The sequence below is a fragment of the Pleurodeles waltl genome, chromosome 4_1 (assembly GCF_031143425.1).
Source record: "Pleurodeles waltl isolate 20211129_DDA chromosome 4_1, aPleWal1.hap1.20221129, whole genome shotgun sequence".
NCBI lineage: Eukaryota > Metazoa > Chordata > Amphibia > Caudata > Salamandridae > Pleurodeles > Pleurodeles waltl.
The window spans coordinates 463,552,570-463,572,454 of record NC_090442.1 but is presented as its reverse complement, the minus strand read 5'-3'; the positions used below and the strand labels follow the sequence as shown (position 1 = coordinate 463,572,454).

The window sequence follows — 19,885 nt, the reverse complement described above, 5'->3', positions numbered from 1 at the left end:
TGTACAGCTGTGTTTTTCACACCCGACACACAATTAAAAACATATTTTGAAGGTGCCTACAAAAGACGGTCATCAAATTTATATGGAATACCGAAAAAACATAAAGATATCCTTAGCAATGTGGAGTGTTATTGTAAACCTGTGTATGTGGACCATTAAAACCATTTAAATACAGTTAATTAGGACCTCAAAGTTGCAACCTTTTAATTTGTTCATAGTTGTGGTCTACTTATGTCATTTGTTTAATTTGGCATGGTACTTATTTTACAATTCTTTGTGCAATAACAAAATGTATTACCTTGGAACAAACTTCCATTGATGAGTATGTGAACATAAAAAAATGTCTTTGCAGGCAATGTCTTGTCATTATGCAAGCTCCAATTGTGAGTATATTGATGTGAAGGGTACGACTCAAGAAAACATTCAAAAGGAAATCACAGAAATTGCAATGAAAAGGATTGGGCCTGGAATAGAGTTATCCTTTAAAGTAAGTGCAAGCAATTACATTAGTGTACCTATTTTCAAAAGACTTAAAAAGTGTATGCCTCCCGTATTTAATGGAAGTGCATGTTGCGTGGTTATTGTGTAATATTTCTGAAGCACTGGGCGTGATGGTTCGTTGGGGTTCAAAATTAGTTATCACTTTCCATAATTCTTTAGGAGAATATGTAAAACCTGAGCTAAATATGGTGCAAGTTTGATTCCTATAGATTTCAGAGAAATCTCAGTTATTCATAGAGACATTTAAATTCATTGTATAAAGATATGTTACAATGGACATAGGTATTCTGAAGCAATTGAGGAAAAGAAAGTGAGACCTAAAGCCTGCTTTGATTCAGATAAAAAACACTGCTCCAAGTCGTCGTTAATGGATTAGTAGCGAAACCAGCTGTAACAAGTAAAGCACAATCTTATTAAATAATGCTGCGCCTTCGTAAATTGAGGTGATTCTTTCTCTTAATGAGAACTGGGATTTTATTTTTGTGGTCTCTCACTGGGTCATGGGATGATTTGTCACTTAACGAATGTATTTGTTCCCTTTCTAATTATGGAATCATGTACTATTTATATGTTCAACTTTGCGAAAGGGCTGGCGAAGGTATTTGTGGTTAATGTGACTGCCAAGTTATTGTAAAAACGCCAAACATAGCACTGTCATATTTTATGGCTGCCCCAAGAACTTCAAAATGTTATTGCCTTTAATTTTTTTAGCTGCTTTTTCTGTATTGTGTAATGTTTCTTTTAATTATGTCCAATGTGCAGACCTTGGGGAAAAAAAATACTGATGTTGTGATGAAAGGTATATGTATGTGTATGCATATAACTGGACATTATGGAATGTAACAAATGATATCAGGTGCCTGCAATTGAATCTGCTGAGCAGCCAGGCAGTCGGCTTTTGAAAAAGGAAGGAAATGTTTGTTCTCTGCTGATGAAGGGATTAACCCAGAAACACGTGTCCAGAGATGTTTGTGAATACAAGGCCTGAAATAATGAAAATGCCAAAGAATTCTCTGTAAGTTGCTGACTTTGTTACATTCCATAATGACCAGTTGCGAGTGCGCTTTTGTTCAGGACAACTCTTTCTTGTATATATATATATATATATATATATATATATATATATATATATATATTTGATGGCATGTGTAGCTGCAGATTCACATGCTCTGCATAACTATTCCGACATCTGATGTTGAGATCGGAGTGTTACAAGTTGTTTTTTCTTTGAAGAAGTCTTTTAGAGTCACAGGATCGAGTGACTCCTCCTTTAGGTTCCATTGCGCATGGTCATCGACTCCATTGTTAGATTGTTTTCTTTCCGCCGTCGGGTTTGGACGTGTTTCCTCTCACTCCAAGATTTTGATTTGGAAAACTTTAGAAAACCTTTTTTTTCGTCAGTATTGTCTCAATCGTGTTATCCAACTAGCATCGAACCAGTAGTACCGTCGTAAAACACTTTGTTCGACCTTCGGGGCGCATGCGCCCAACTTGGGCTTATTCGGGCCGACCGCATGGAGAACCTGATGGATCGGGCTCCATTCCAATTCTGCCCTCGGTGCCACGGCAAGTACCCATACACAGACCAGCATTTGGTTTGCAACCTGTGCCTTTCCCCAGACCATCGGGAGGAAAACTGTGAGGCCTGTCGATCGTTTCTATCAAAAAAGGCTCTTAGAGACCGAAGAGCAAAAAGGCTGGAAATAGCATCGAAGAGCAGTGAACATCTCGACGTCACAGAAGAGGAGCAGGCACAAACAGCAGTCTCTATCCGAGACACAGACTCTGAGCAGGAGTCCGAAGACGACAGACCCATCACAGCTGGCCAGCATGTGAGAACATCTGCCCCTGTACCCCCACACAAGAAACCTCAAAAGGCCTTGGGTACACCACTGCCGGAAGGCCATGGTTCGGGCTGAAAAAAGACTGCTGGTGACCGACCTTTGGGTTCGGCACCGAAAAAGGCCACACCTCCAACTACTTCGGAGTCGTCAAAAAATAGCAAGGGCTCCATTTCGGACTTCAGCAAAAAACAGCAATTTTCAGAGTCGAAAATTAGAAAGACAGTTTTGGAGCCGAGACCTTCCACAGCACTTTCGATACCGAAAAAACATCAAACTCCGGAACCGAAAAAAGACAGGTCATACAGAGGAGCAAGGACTTTCCAAAAAAGTACAAGAAAGCCATAAAACCTCTGAGGAAGAGTCGGACATTGAGCCCATTCTACAAGTTATAGATGAGAGGCAATCTAGGATCCACATCCATAAAGAGACGGGGAGAATTATTACAGCACCTCCTCTAAGGACAAAGAGAAAGCTGGCATTCCAAGAAGAACTGGACAATGCACGGCCCCCAGCTAAAGTGCCAAACCAGAAAGAGAAGCCAGTACCTCCTCAGTCTTCTCCTCCTCATTCTCCGCACTTATACCTACCTCTCCTCACACCAGCCCTCCTCCAATGCCTTCTCCAAAACATTATTTTGATTCCCAGGAAGACATTGTAGATCCCTGGGACCTTTATGATCCTGATCCCATAGCAGATATCGACCCAAACACCTACCCCGCTAAACTATCTCCACCTGAAGATACTACGGTATACAATCACGTCAAAGCCAGGGCTGCAGCATTCCATGGGGTAACAATGCACACAGAACCTTTAGAGAAAGATTTTTTGTTTAACACGTTATCCTCAGCACATTCTAGGTACCAATGCCTCCCAATGCTACCAGGCATGGTAAAGCATGCAGACCAAAGTTTTAATGAGCCTGTGAAAGCAAGAATAATCACACCTAGAATAGAGAAGAAGTATAGGCCTGCACCCTCTGACCCTGATTACATCACCCATCAGGTACTTCCCGATTCAGTGGTGGTTATTGCTGCACGAAAGAGGGAAAATAGCCAGTCTTCAGGAGATGCACCCCCTCATGATAAAGAGAGCAGGAAATGGGACGCTGCAGGGAAGAGAGTTGCGTCCCAAGCAGCAAATCAATAGAGGATAGCTAATTCCCAGGCACTACGAGCCCGTTATGATAGAGCCCATTGGGATGAGATGCAGGATATCATACAGCATCTCCCAAAAGAGCACCAAAAGAGGGCACAGCAGGTAGTAGAGGAAGGGCAAGCTATCAGTAACAACCAGATACGATCTGCCCTTGATGCGGCTGATGCAGCAGCACGGAGCGTGAATACAGCAATTACCATTCGAAAACATGCATGGCTGTTTTACACCAGAAATCCAACAGGCTATGTTAGACATGCCTTTTGACAAGAAACATCTTTTTGGGCCAGAAGTGGACACTACAATAGAAAAATTATAAAAAGACTCCAGTACAGCCAAGGCAATGGGTGCTCTGTATACTACACCATATAGGGGGACAGTTCGTAAGCCTCAGTTTCGAGGAGGTTTTAGACCACAATCGTCCGAGGCATCAACTTCACAAGCAAAACCAACTTATCAAACCGAGTACCAGAGAGGTGAGTTTAGAGGAACATACAGAGGACAATACTCTAGAAATAGAGGTAAATTCCAAACCTCTAAACAACCAGCAACATAACCAAAACAGTGATTTTCTTCACTCCCTTCCACTTCACACATCTCCTGTGGGGGGAAGACTACAGCAGTTCCACACACATTGGCAGAATATCACCACAGACAACTGGGTGTTATCAATTATCCGCAATGACTATTGCCTAGAATTGATAAACACTCCTTCAACTATTCCACCAAGATATCACAAATTAACCCCAGAACATACAGGTCTGTTACAACAAGAGGTTCAATCTCTACTACTCAAGCAACAATAGAATTAGTTTGACCGGGTCAACTAGGAACAGGAGTTTACTCACTATACTTTCTAATTCCCAAAAAAGATGGCACCCTCGGGCCAATATTAGACCTCAGGCCCCTAAATTTGTACATCCTATCAGAACATTTTCACATGGTAACTCTGCAAGATGTTATCCCACTGCTACAAAAACAAGACTTTATGACAGCCCTAGACCTCAAAGATGCGTATTTCCACATACCCATCCATCCAGCTCAAAGAAAATACCTCAGGTTTGTCATACAAGGAAAACACTACAAATTCAAGGTGTTACCTTTCGGCATAATGATAGCTCTAAGAGTGTTCACAAAGTGTTTAGCAGAAGTAGTATCTTACCTAAGAAGACAACACATCCATGTCTTTCCATATCTAGACGATTGGCTAATAAAATCAAGCAATCGTACACAATGCCAAAATCATACACCTTACGTGATAGAAACTCTGCACACGCTAAGTTTTTCTATTAACGACCAAAAGTCACACCTTCAACCAGCACAAGTACAACCGTATTTAGATGCTATTCTAAATAGTCAACTAGCTCTAGCGTATCCAAATATACAAAGGATGCAAGCTTTTCAAAATCTAATTCCACTTATACAACCGAATCAACAATACACTGTAAGATTTGTCATGAAAATCTTAGGAATGATGGCATCTTGAATAGCAATAGTCCCACATGCAAGATTAAACATGAGGCCCTTACAACAGTGCCTTGCACAACAATGGTCACAGCCACACAGTAAACTTCAAGATATAATGTTGGTAGACCGCCAGACACATATGTCCCTTCAGTGGTGGAATTGCAGCAACTTATAAAAGGAACGGTTGTTTCAAGACCCTGTGCCTCAGACCATAATTAGGACAGATGCATCAATGATTGGTTGGGGAGCTCACCTAAACAATCACAATATTCAAGGGCAATGGGATGTCAAACAGAAAGAGCTACACATAAACCATTTAGAATTATTAGCTGTGTTTCTTGCCCTAAAAGCATTTCAACCTCTTCTCAAACAGAAGAATGTTCTTATAAAGACAGACAACAAGACAACAATGTATTAACTCATAAAACAGGGAGGGACACACTCCTCAACTGTCCCGTCTAGCCCAAACAATTTGGAAATGGGCAATTCACAATCAAATTCATCTATCAGCACAGTACATTCCAGGGAAAGACAATCAGTTGGCAGATGTCCTCAGCAGAAATTACCAACAAACACACGAATGGGAGATTCACCCTCAAGTACTTTAAAAGTACTTTCAAAAGTGGGGAACACCAGACATAGATCTATTCGCAACAAGCGAAAATACAAAATGCCAAAACTTCACATCCTCTCTCCAGTGGCAATGCTCTATGGATCAATTGGTCAGGGATAATTGCTTATGCTTTTCCCCCTCTCCCACTTCTTCCGTTTCTAATCAAAAAGTTGCGTCAGACTTCACGCAACATGATACTCATAGCACCAACATGGGAACGTCAACCGTGGTAAACAACACTAGTAGATCTATCTGTAGTAGCTCACTCCAAACTCCCACACAGACAAGATTTGCTAACACAAAACAAAGGTCAAGTCAGACATCCAGACCCCAATGCTCTCGAATTTAACGATTTGGCTCCTGAGGTCATAGAATTTGGATATTTAAAACTCCCATCCGAATGTATGGAAGTCATTAAACAAGCATGAAAACCCACTACTAGACAGTGGTACTCAAACAAGTGGAAAAGATTTGTCTATTATTGTCAATCTAAAACCATAGATCCTCTTAAAGCATCAATACAAGACATTGTGGGGGTCATTCCAACTCTGGCGGTCGGTGTTAAAGCGGCGGCCAACCCGCCAACAGGCAGGCGGTAAAAAAAATGGAATTCGGACCCTGGCGGAAACCGCCAACACAGCCCGCCACTTTAACACTCCGACCGCCACGGCAGGACAAACAAACAGCGCGGCGGTCACCCCCAACAGACAGGCGGCAGAGAATGTACCGCCCACCCTATCACAACTCACCAATCCGCCACCTTTTCCGAGGCGGGAGCCCCGCTGATAAAAACACGGCGGAAACAGACTACGAACGGGAAAACGCTCACCTCTACACACTCCACAAGTAATCTGGACAGCATGGAACCAGAACTACACATCCTACCAGCTATTGTCTACCTGCTCCTCTACCAGGAGCACGAACGCCGGTGCAGAAGACAACGGTGAGTACTGCACCTACGACACAGGGGAGGGGGGAGGAGCAAAGATTACGGGCACACACATACGCGACCCCCCCCCAACTACCTACACACCAATGCAGAGCAACAACTCAGAGTGACACCCCCCAAACCCCCTGGAAGAATGCAAAGACAAAATAATATGATATTGAAATCCAAATATATTGTAAGGCTAAGTAAATAAGAAAATCGAACATACTATAACTATATACACATATGTAAATTGTCCGGACAAAAATGGCTTCCAGTCATCGTACGTGGGCCAATGGTCCTCAACACATGGGCAAAGCCCACACAGGAGACCCGAATCCATTGGAGAGAACACTGCAGGGGCATCAGATAGCAAAACTACAGGCACCTCAGGGGGAAGGGAAGGGGGGGCACCTCAGCCAGATGAGTCCACGACGCCAGATCCACAAGGGGTCTCCATGGCCACTGTTCAATCCTGGGGAGTGCAAAGCCAGTCTCTCAAGTCTCAGCAGTGGGTGGGTTGCCCACCGCTTTATCCTGGGGAGTGCAAAGCCACAGTCTCTCAAGTCTCTACAGTGGGTGGCTTGCCCACTGTGCCATCCTGGGGAGTGCAAAGCCACAGTCTCACAAGTCTCTACAGTGGGTGGCTTGCCCACTGTGCCATCCTGGGGAGTGCAAAGCCACAGTCTCACAAGTCTCTACAGTGGGTGCCTTGCCCACTGTGCCATACTGGGGAGTGCAAAGCCACAGTCTCTCAAGTGGATGACAGACTCCACTGGTACTGGAGGAGTCTTTGTGCCCAGAGTGTATCGTGCAGCCCTGCCCGACACTGATCCGGGCCTGCCCCTTCTGCAAATGGGCCAGCGGTGCTTGAGATGAAGGGCCCAGCGGAGCGGTGCAGAGACGGCGGTGCCCAGCGGAGCGGTGCTTGAGATGAAGGGCCCAGCGGAGCGGTGCTTGAGATGAAGGGCCCAGCGGAGCGGTGCAGAGACGGCGGTGCCCAGCGGAGTGGTGCTTGAGATGAAGGGCCCAGCGGAGTGGTGCTTGAGATGAAGGGCCCAGCGGAGCGGTGCAGAAACGGCGGTGCCCAGCGGAGCGGTGCTTGAGATGAAGGGCCCAGCGGAGCGGTGCAGAGACGGCGGTGCCCAGCGGAGCGGTGCTTGAGATGAAAGGCCCAGCGGAGCGGTGCTTGAGATGAAGGGCCCAGCGGAGCGGTGCTTGAGAGGAAGGGCCTAGCGGAGTGGTGCTTGAGAGGAAGGGCCCAGCGGAGCGGTGCTTGAGATGAAGGGCCCAGCAGAGCGGTGCTTGAGATGAAGGGCCCAGCGGAGCGGTGCTTGAGATGAAGGGCCCAGCGGAGCGGTGCTTGAGAGGAAGGGCCCAGCGGAGCGGTGCTTGAGATGAATGGCCCTGTTCAGCAGTTCTTGAGACGGCGATGCCCTGTTCAGCGGTTCTTGTCTTGAAGGGCCCTGTTCAGCGGTGCTTGAGACGGCGGTGCCCTGTTCAGCGGTGCTTGTCTTGAAGGGCCCTGTTCAGCGGTGCTTGAGACGGCGGTGCCCTGTTCAGCGGTGCTTGTCTTGAAGGGCCCTGTTCAGCGGTGCTTGAGACGGCGGTGCCCTGTTCAGCGGTGCTTGTCTTGAAGGGCCCTGTTCAGCGGTGCTTGTCTTGAAGGGCCCTGTTCAGCGGTTCTTGTCTTGAAGGGCCCTGTTCAGCGGTGCTTGTCTTGAAGGGCCCTGTTCAGCGGTTCTTGTCTTGAAGGGCCCTGTTCAGCGGTTCTTCACATGTGTATCCAGTGCACCAGATCCGGCCAATATATGGTGTTCACTCGCCATCCGACTTCTCGCTTGCAGGGCCCTCCTGTGCTGGTGTCCCGTGCCCGTGGGTGTCCTCCTTCACCCCCGGAATGGGGCTGGTTGGGCCCTCCTGGGCTGCTCGCCTGCTGCCGGACTTGTCGGCCGTGCTGCCCTTGCCATCCTTACGTGAGTCTCTGTGGCCCTTGCCTCCCTTTATAGATGTGCCAGGTGGCACCCCACTTCCTGACGGTGCCAGGGTGGTGGCTGTGGAGGCTGCCGTCTCTGTCCTCTCGCGCCAGGCCTTGCCTTTTTTAGATTTTTTCCCAGGGGGTGGGCTGGCTGTCCCTTTGCTGCTGGAGGATGTAGCTGCCCTCGAAGGTGGTGGACTCCAATATCCCTGGACTATGGTCCTTGTAGGTCCAGGGGTTGTGGTGGCTGAGGTCCTGATTGGACTTTTACGAGATGGAGGGGGTGGGTCAGGTGATGGAAAGAGGTTAATTTTTGAGAGGAAAAACTTTTTCGGAGCAATGGGAAGGGTAGGTGGAGTGGGTATGGGAGTGGAGGAAGAGGATGTGGTTGTAGGAGAGTCAAGTGTGATGTCTTTGGGTGCAGGTGCTTGTGAAAGAGGCTGTCGTGAGGTGGATGGCTGTTGGGTGGGTGGCTGCCTGCGTTTGTGTGGTTTGGATGAGGGGGTGACAGACACAGTGGGAGAGGACACAGGGGACGTGTAAATGGCAGTGGGGGTGGTGACTGCACGTGTGCGGAGTGTTCTGGTGGGTGTGCTGGTGATGGACGTAGTGGATGATGATGTTGTGCATGCAAGTGTGAGTGGAGACGTCACAGGGAGGGAGGAGGGAGACGAGGAGGAGGGGGACACAGAGGAAGCAGTGGCTGTTGGCATGTTTGCATGTGGATGTTGCTTGTGTGAATGCTTGTGGGATGTGTGGTGCTTATGTCTGGATGAGCTGACCTTGGGTGTTGAGGTGTGTGCAGGCTGGTCTGTAGGTGTGTCTGGGATAGGCAGAGGAACAGGGGACTGGGACTGGGTGGAGGGAGTTGGAGGAGGGAGGCTAGAGACAGGGACAATGGCTGCCGTCAGTGCTGAGGCCAGAGCGTTGAACGATCGCTGATGGGCAGCCTGACCCGAATGAATGCCCTCCAGGTATGCATTGCTCCGATGCACCTCCCTTTCTACCCCCTGGATGGCATTCAAAAGGGTAGACTGCCCAACAATGAGCGTCCGGAGGAGGTCAATGACCTCCTCACTAAGGGCAGCAGGGGTAACTGGGGCAGGGCCTGAGGTGCCTGGGGTGAAGGAGATGCCCGCCTTGGTGTGCGAGCGGGCACGGGGCGAACGCTGAGGGGCTGCTTGGAGGGCGGAGCTGGTGCGCTGGGTGGCGGCTGTACCTGTTGTTGCGCAGATGTTGCCGCCACCACAAGGGAGCTCCCTTCCGAGGACATGTCGGTGTCGCTGACGTCTCCACGTGTCCCCGTTGTGGAGCCCCCCTCGCCCTCCGTCTCACTGGTGAAATCAGAGTCCGTTGCATGGCCCTTCGGGGCCATGTGAGATGCAGCTCCCTCGTGCTCCAATGCCACTTCTCCTCCGCCAGATGATGCTAATGCACAAATGAACAGGAAGAGCAAACAAAAAAAAGAGGGGGGGAACATAAAGACATGTTGAGTGCATGCATTGGCAACACAGTTGGCGGAGAGGACAGACACAGAAGCCCCCTGTACTACGCCGTGCACTTGGGGTACACTACTCAATCAGTGAGACTTGGCCTACAATCCAATGGACGACAACTGCACACATAGGTGACACAGGGCCATGGATAGCTGTACTTGGCACCCTACAGAGGTGGAGGGCGGGGGCACAGGGCCATGCCTTACAGAGGGGACTAGCCTACAGAAAGCGCCCTGGCCTACGGATACCCACATCCCTCCTCCCCCACCCAGACACCTCCACTGCGCGCTAAGATAGCAGAATGTGCTTGTACTCACCCTCTTGTGTCTGCTGTGATGTCCTCACGCGCCCATCCAAATCTGGGTAGGCCACCGCCAGGATCCGGGACATCAGGGGGGGTCAATTGTCGAGTGGCACCCCTCCTACTTTGGGAGGCCATCCCCAGCAGAGCCTCCGCGGTCTTTCTGCTCCCGCGGCGGATGTCCTCCCACCTCTTGCGGCAGTGGGTGCCCCGTCTGTTGTGGACCCCAAGGGTCCGGACGTCCTTGGCGATGGCACGCCGAATGTCGAGTTTCTGATGGGCGCTGACCTATGTGACACGTACAGGGAGAGAAAATAAAATATCGTCATTTTCTGCTTGTTCGATGTGAGTGGCCCCCCCTCCCCACCCTTGCCATGTGGCACATGCACTCATCTGTTGTTTGATGCATGCCTCATTCGCTCCCCTCCGCACCATCGTTCATTCACCCCACTCAACCCAGGCATTGGCCACAAAGCATGGTCCCAGTGTACTAACCTGTTGGTCTGGAGGACCGTAGAGTAGCGCATACTGGGGGAGGACCCCATCCACGAGTTTCTCCAATTCCTCAGAAGTGAAGGCAGGGGCCCTTTCCCCAGTCGCAGCAGCCATTGTCTCTTCCAGACCGAGGTCACAGCAGCACTTGCAGTATAGGTCCTCTCCTGTGGATGATCAGGTCTCAAGTGATTAAGCAGATAGAAAATGGCGGTCACGCCCGCGGCGGTGCGTACCGCGGCGGTGCGTACCGCGACCACCGGCGCACTTCGTCATTGGCTCCTGTAACCCATAGGGTTCAATGTTAACCAATGCGGCTTTGCACCGTGGTCTTCGACCGCCTACCGCCACGGTGTGCCACGCCAGCATGTTGACCTCACATCCTATTGTCACACTTCACAGGTCAGGCAGCCGCCATTTCAAGGGCCCACATGGCTTAATTTCTACTGCGTCACACAGGCCTAGGCCTTGCATTGCCACTCATACAAGCCATTCAATGCATAGAGAATCGTGTACTGTGCAAGCTGTGGGAACGTACCTGTGTGTAGCTTGACTCTGTGCTCCATGCTGTCCTTCCTAGGCACCGTCCGCTGGGACTTGGGAGGAGATGGAGGAATGTTCCCGTGTACAGACCGCTGGTGGACCTGTCGACAATGGAAGAAAGACATGTCATACTGACATACAGACTTGACCGAGCCACTATACAGGAACTGTGTGCCCAGCTGGAGACAGACCTGATGTCACCCATCCGCCAACCCACAGGGATTCTCCCTCTAGTACAGGTTCTGTCAGTACTCCATTTTTTGGCAAGTGGGTCATTTCAATCAACAGTGGCCATTTCATCAGGGATGTCTCAGCCTATGTTTTCAAAGGTGTTGTCCAGAGTGTTGTCTGCCCTGATGAAATACATGCGGAGCTACATTGTTTTCCCTGAGGTGGGCGATTTGGCTACAGTGAAGGGTGATTTCTATGCCCTTGGACATATTCCCAACATCATTGGTGCCATTGATGGGACACATGTGGCTTTGGTTCCCCCCAGAGAAAGTGAACAGGTGTACAGGAACAGAAAAAGTTATCATTCCATGAATGTCCAGGTGGTCTGTTTGGCTGACCAGTACATCTCCCATGTAAATGCCAAGTTCCCTGGGTCAGTGCATGACGCGTACATTCTGCGGAATAGCAGCATCCCTTACGTGATGGGTCAACTCCAGAGTCACCGGGTGTGGCTAATTGGTGACTCTGGTTACCCCAACCTTTCCTGGCTACTGACCCCAGTGAGGAATCCCAGGACCAGGGCAGAGGAACGGTACAATGAGGCCCATGGGAGAACTAGGAGGGTGATCGAGCGAACCTTTGGCCTCCTGAAGGCAAGGTTTAGGTGCCTGCATATGACAGGTGGATCCCTAATGTACTCACCGAAGAAGGTGTGTCATATCATCGTGGCCTGCTGTATGCTTCACAACCTGGCTTTGCGATGCCAGGTGCCTTTCCTGCAGGAGGATGGTCCAGATGGTGGTGTTGTGGCAGCTGTGGAGCCTGTGGAGAGTGAAGAGGAGGAAGACTACGGGGACGACACAGACAACAGGGACACAGTGATACTACAGTATTTTCAATAACACACAGGTAAGAATCAACACCAGCATTTTACAATTACTTACAGTCTCCTGCCTTTCTACTGTCTGTCCTATTCCCCCAGTGTATGTTAACTGAGTTGTGACTTTCCCTTCCAATTTCAGAGATGTGGGCCCCACTGCGTGACCTCTGCTTTGTTTCTCCATGGACTACAGCTGTGTGACAGTGGTATGTTATCATCACTATGTGACTGGACATTTTGGCTGCGTTATGTCTAATACATTTGTTCACAATACAGGCAGACTCCTGATTATTTTTGTGCAATCAGTGATTTTATTAAAGTGCTGAATTTAGGGACATGGTTGAAAAACGGTGATGGGTGATGGTGGAGGAATGTCCATGGCAGAGTCCAGATTTTCAGTCTCACAGGTGCATTGTCTATATGCCTGTGGAAGGATGGAGCAGGGGCAGTTTAAGGTTGGACAGGGTGACAATGTGGGACAGTGGGATGACATCAGGGGGTATCCTTTGCTGGCGGGGGTCTTGGCATCCTACTCTGTCTTCTTCCGAGATCTCAGGCCCCGCTTGCGGGGTGGTTCTTCTTCTGCAGGGGGTGGGGTTCTGGTGGCCTGTTGTTGTGTGGGGGCCTCCTGTCCACTAGCGCCGGCGGAGGTGGTAGCCTGTTCTTGGTCCATGCTAGTGACAGGGGCCCTTTGTGGTGCCACAGTGTCCCGCAATGTGGTGACAATCTGGTTGAGTGCCCCGACGATGGTGCCCATTGCGGAACTGATGCTTCGGAGTTCTTCCCTGAACCCCATGTACTGTTGCTCCTGCAGTACCTGGATCTCCTGGAACCTGGCCAGTACCGTCGCCATCGTCTCCTGGGAGGGGTGGTATGCTCCCATGATGGAGGAGAGGGCCTCGTGGAGAGTGGGTTCCCTGGGCCTGTCCCCCCCCTGTCGCACAGCAGCCCTCCCAGTTCCCCTGGGCCTCTGTCCCCTGGACCGTGTGCCCACTACCACTGCCCCCAGGTCCCTGTTGTTGTTGGGGTGGTGGGTTAACCTGGGTGTCCTGTAGTGGTGGACACACCGCTGATTGACGTGTCCTGGAGACAGAGGCATGAGCCCGCTGGGTGGGAGCTGTGCTGGTGTTCCCAGAGGTGGTTAGGTCTGCTGTGGCCTGTGGCTGTGTGAGGGGAACCGACTGTCCCGAGGTCCCCGATGGGCCGGGATGGTCATCTGGGTCCAGGGAGACAGAGCTGCTGTCATCACTGGTGGCCTCTTCTGGGTGTGGGATGGACATTTCTGGACCCTCCTGGTCGGTGTGGTGGCGTTCGGGTCCTGCAGGGGTATAGGAGTATGGTTATGGCTTCTGTGTGTGCCATATCGTGCAATGGGTGGGTGCCCGTGTACCCCAGTGCTTGCATTCCTGTGTGGGGGCTTTTGTGAGGGTGGCTTGTGGGGGAGATGTGTAAGTGCAGTGGGCATGCTTTGGTGATGGGTGTCCATGCTTTGTGGACGCATGCAGGGCTGGGTGTTGGGATGGGTGGGTTGTGATGGTGAGCCATTTGCAAGGATTTGGGGTGATGGGGGTGAGGGTGGGGGTATGATTTGGCATGCAGGTGGGGTGGGGGGGATGAAGTAGTGAAGATGAGACTTACCTGAGTCCATTCCTCCAGCTACTCCTGCGAGGCCTTCAGGATGCAGGATGTGCAAGACTTCCTCCTCCCATGCTGTAAATTCAGGGGGAGTAGGTGGGGGTCCGCCGCCAGTCTTCTGCACTGTGATGTTGTGCCTTGATACCATGGAACGCACCTTCCCCCGTAGGTCGTTCCACCACTTCCTGATGTCGTCCCGATTTAATGGATGCTGTCCCACAGCGTTGACCCTGTTGATTATTCTTTGCCATAGCTCCATCTTCCTGGCAATGCTGGTGTGCTGCACCTGTGTCCCGAAGAGCTGGGGCTCTACCTGAACTATTTCCTCAACCATGACCCGGAGTTCAGCGTCTGAAAACCGGGGGTGTCTTTGGGGTGCCATGGGGTGGTGTGGATGAGGTGTGGGGTGGTGTATGTGTTGTAGAGTGTGGTGAGTGTGGTGGTGTGTGGTGTTTTGTGCGTGGATATTGTGTGGGTGATGGTGTGGTTTGCCTCTGTGTGATGGTGTTCTCTATTCTGTGCTGTCTCTCTCTGGCCTTCTGTCGTTTTTTTTGGTCATAAGGGTTTGTGGGTGATGTGGGTGTGTGTTTTATGTAGTATTGGGTGTGTGGGAGTGTTGTGTGTATGTGTATCAGGTGTGTGTATTTGGAATTGTCCAATGTGGCTGTGTTTTGTAAATGTGTGTGTATTTTGAGCGTGGCGGTGTGTACCGCCAATGGAATACCGCGGTTGAAAGACCGCCGCGTGGATTCGTGGGTCGGAATGGAATGGGCATATTTCTGTTGGCGTGACGGTGGAGGTTTGGTCATCGCCAGTTTTACGCTGGCCGTTGGTGTGGCGGACTTGTGTAGATGTTGGGTTTTTGGTGGTTTGCCAGTTGCGGGTCAGAATGACAGTGGCAGTTTACCACGCCCGCGGCGGTGTTATGGCGGTCTTTTGACCGGCGGTAAGCGCCTTTTACCGCCGAGGTCAGAATGACGCCCTGTATGTTACTTACTTCATTTGCAAAAATCAAATTTAGCTTTTTCCTCCATAAAAATACACCTTACTGCAATATCTGCATACATACAAACTATTCAACATAGTTCTTTATTTAGAGTTCCTGTTATTAAAGCTTTCATAGAAGGGTAAAAAAAAAATCATTCCACCAAGAACTCCACCAGTTCCATCTTGGAATTTAAATATAGTGCTTACAAGACTTATGGGACCACCATTTGAAGCAATGCACTCTTGCTAAATAAAGTTTCTAACATGTAAAGTTAGGTTCCTGGTGGCAATTACTTCTTTAAGAAGAGTAAGTGAAATACAAGCTTTCACTCTTGAAGAACCTTTTTTCCAAGTACACGAACACAAGGTTGTACTAAGAACAAATCCAAAATTCCTGCCAAAAGTAGTCTCACCTTTTCACATCAATCAAATAGTGGAATTGCCAGTCTTCTTTCCATAGCCAGATTATGTGGCAGAAAGAGCTCTGTATACACTAGATCTTAAAAGAGCTCTAATGTATTACATAGACAGAACTAAACAGTTTAGAAAAACAAAACAACTTTTTTGTAGCTTTTCAACAACCAAATACAGGCAATCCTATATCAAAACAAGGTTTAGCAAGATGGATTGTTAGATGTATACAAACATGTGATATCAAAGCAAAAAGACAACTTTTAGTCACTCCTAAAGCATATTCTACAAGAAAGAAAGGTGCAACAATGTTTTTTTTTAGGAAACATAGCAGTGGCTGATATATGTAAAGCAGGTACATGGTCAAGACCTCATACATTTACTAAACACTACTGTGTTGATGTTTTATCACATTAACAAGCCACTGTGGGACAAGCTGTCCTAAGAACATTATTTCAAACAACTTCAACTCCTACAGGCTAGCCACTGCTGTTTTTTGGGAGGACTAACTGCTTTGTAGTCTATGCATAGCATGTGTATCTGTAGCTACACATGCCATCGAGCGGAAAATGTCACTTACCCAGCATACATCTGTTCGTGGCATGTTGTGCTGCTGATTCATATGCACCTGCCATCCTCCCCAGAAGCCTGTAGTCATTTAAGTTAACACATTTGTACATATGTATCTACATTTACATTTGCATGGACATCTCTTTTCTTTTATATACTTTATCACTCCTTTCTTCATCCTCTGCGGGAAAACAATCTAACAATGGAGTCGATGACCATGCGCAATGGAACGAAGAGGAGGAGTCACTCGATCCCGTGACTCTAAAAGACTTCTTCGAAGAAAAACAACTTGTAACACTCTGAGCCTAACACTAGATGTCGGAATTGATATGCAGAGCATGTGAATCTTCAGCACAACATGCCACGAACAGATGTACACTGGGTAAGTGACATTTTCCATATATATATATATACATATATATATATATGTATATATATATATACACACACACACACGTGTATGTGCATGTATACTCTGATTTGCAGACCCCCTCTGTGAGGAGCAAGCGGTATTCAGCAACACTGCTTACAGAACGCTGCTGTGAGCCTTATTGTGAGGAAGCGAGGAAATCGGCTGCATGCGCCTCCGTTCTGTCAATAGCCTGGATACAAGTGAGGACGCTGCGAGGAGTCAGAGTATTCGCATGGTTCAACCTAATTCGCAGATGAGAGAAATGCTATGGGAGGAGGGCAATTATGCTCATTTACCAGTTCAGCCAAAGGATTAAGTACGATAGTGTCAGCATCATAGACTGTTATGACCATGTCTGCAAACACGCTGCAGAAGAGAGAGGAGGCAGTGGAGATGTTGTTGAATGATGAGTCCTTGAGCAGTGATGCAGGAGCAACGCAAGGGGCTATGGATGTCTCCAATAGGGGTGACATTAAAAGTAAATTGAAACTGCTGAAAAGCTGATGTATAACGAACAGTCCAAATGGTGGGAACACAAATTGTTACAAAAATATTTAGAAGGGTGCATAGGATTCTAATCGCCACCAGTTTTGACATCCCTAATCCCGAAATGCTGAAAGAATCGGCAGAGAGTAATATTGAAGCATCAAAGTGATTAATCCATATCCTCGACAAATATGCAGATATTGATAGAGTGAAGTTGCAATAGCAAATAGATCAACATAATTCTGATCTTGATAAAGACCCACAGAAAGATCTAATAAACCAGTATCGTGGAGATGCAAATACTCGTCCAAGGAAACATAAAGAAATCATCAAGCAGCGGAAAACACAGAAATTCATAAGAGACAAACAAGAATATGAGAGAGGTCAAACTTTAAAGTTTGTCCGGCGTTTCAACACTATTTATCACCAGAGATTATAGAAGGCAATAGATCATTAAAGAAACAAAGACTGGGGATACTGAAACTGAAGTAAGCTCGGAGTTGGCTACTGATACAGACAAAGCTGCCAAAGGCATAGGAGTAGGTGGGGTTTTGGCTTAGAAAGCATCCATAAATTAGGAGTTGGATTTTTTACCGATGGACATCACCAAACCCTGAGGCAATGCAAGAAAAGGAGAAGGCGGAGACAAAACCACAACAGGCGAAACTCTCGAAAACGAGAACCAATCAACCAGAATCTTTGTGAAAAAAGAAATCAACAAGACCAATATGCAATCAATTATTGTTCTTTCCCAGATTGTGTTTAGTGAAGCGGAGAAGCACATTCTATCATTGGGCCTCTCCTATTGTCCCCAAAGTACCTTCAACTGTAGTCAGACACATAGTGACATTTTCAAATGTATCCAGAAGCTGAAGTTGTTGAAATTTCATCTACTTAATGGCAACAAACCAGCAAAGCCAACCGCTTGGGATTGTTATGATAAACAACACCTAAAAGTTTCTGATCTATCTCTCGTGAAAGAATTAAGCAAACTCGAGAATGAATGCTTGGGAATCACTGCACCAGTGACTGAGCAGCATAACATTGAGTCCTGCTACTTTTTTTGCCAGTGACCTTTCGAGATGCTGTGGATGTTTTTGAAGAGATGTTAGTCATTGGGGTAAAGTGCTTGCATATTGTTGCAAACAAAAAGAAGCCTTCAATTTAATTTAAAAAATATATAGAGCTCTGATCAAAAAGCTACAAGCTCATAATGAAGTAGTCTTCAGAAACTCCAATTAGGGTGGAAACATTGTTCTCTGGCCACTGGACGTGTGTACGAGAGAAGCCTATAGACAGTTGAACAATGTGAACTGTTATGTAGGATGTAATCGGATTGACAGTGCAAGCAAAGATGATATACAAGTCAGTATTAGTAAAATGGACAAACAGCTGCCTATTATGCCATGATGTTTTGAAAAAATGACCACCCCAGAATTCGGATTATGTACTTAATATCTAAAGTTAATAAAAATCTCTTGGGTAGAAGACCGATAATATCAGCTAAAGGCAGCCTTTTGGAAAACACCTCCAAATATATTGATTATTCTTTACAGGAATATGTTAGGAACCTACCCTCCTACAGTAAAGACACAGGACATTTTGAGACTGATTTATGATATCCCCTGGGACAATGACTATCTGTTAATGCCACCGAATGTAACTACTCTCTACATGAGTATTTGTCATCAAGATGGGCTAATAGCAGTGGGGCATTATTTGGGATAAAACCCTCTGAAGCTGTACAAGCACACTTAGATGTTATTGACTATGATTCAATGGTGTCTAGAAAACAGTTATTTCATGTTCAACAATGGTTTCTCCTTCAAGTAAGGGACACAGCGATGGGTACCTGTTTTGCCTTTAGCTATGCATGTTTACACATGGGCTGGAGGGAGAAACAGGTGCTCTGCAATGACTGTAAAATGGCTTGGAAGGAACATGTGTTAACGTAGGTAAAATTTGTAGATGATCTTACCCATAGATGATTGTGAGGTGAGGCTCTAGTTATAGTGCATGTAAATTTGTAAATTACATTAATAACAACAGTTTAAACCTGCACTTTACGAGCCAAATTAGTAAGACCAAAGTAAACTTTTTAGATTTGGAAGTAGTCATAAGTAACAACAGAATTGAATATAGCTTGTTTAGAAAGGATAATACCGGCAATACAACATTACATGCCTCAAATTTTCAGCCTCATTATTTAAAAGCCAGCATACCATATTGTAAGATGCTCTGGGCAACGAGAAATTGCAGCATAGAAGCTGATGCATTTAGATTCCAAGAGGATATGATTTCTAGATTCAGCTAACAAGGCTACAGCTGTGACCTATTAGTACATGCATAGGCTGCGGTTAATAGAAAATAAAGGGATGCTGTTTTATCTGCTAATAAAACAAAAAAGCATGATAGTGGTGAGATTAGATTAATCACTCCCTACAGCAACCAGGACAAAGCCCTCAGAAATATTGGCATGCTATCAAATCGGACCCAGTGCTTGATCAAAAATCCCACGAAACCTCCTTGTAACATACTGTAGAGCTTACTCAATGCAGGACACTTTTGCCAGGAAAAGCCCACAGGTGATAAGTCAAAAAAGCTGGCTGAATTCTGGTAATGGGCTTCGTAGATGCACTAAGTGCAAGGCTTGCCAAACTGGGGTAAACACCACCAATTGCCTAACTCTCTTTTGTGATAGACTATATCAGATTAAGGGTGCTTGCACCAGCAAAACGAAGTTTGCTGTGTATGTTTTGACATGCAGGTGCAACCTCAGATACATTGGTAGTACTAAACTCCAGGTCCATAAACAAATCCTACAACATATGAGAGCTATAAAAACATGGTTCACACATATCCAGTGGCAAGACATTTTGCACAAGTACGCAATCATGATGCAATGCAGTGGAGTTATTTTGTCATAGATGCAATCCCATACAGTAGAAAGGGAGTAGTTCAAGAGAAAGCATTGAGGCGACTGGAAATTAAAAACATCTTAAATCTTGACTATAAAAC

At 47.3% G+C, this 19,885-nt stretch overlaps 1 long non-coding RNA gene across 1 annotated transcript in view; it reads left to right on the top strand.

The window, feature by feature from the left end:
* Nucleotides 1-360: 360 nt before the first annotated feature.
* LOC138287843 (uncharacterized) overlaps nucleotides 361-19,885 on the top strand; it is a 76,865-nt gene continuing 57,340 nt past the window's right edge. Inside the window, exon 1 of the long non-coding RNA XR_011202293.1 lies at nucleotides 361-487. This is a non-coding gene — a long non-coding RNA (uncharacterized lncRNA). The remainder of the gene's footprint in view (nucleotides 488-19,885) is intronic.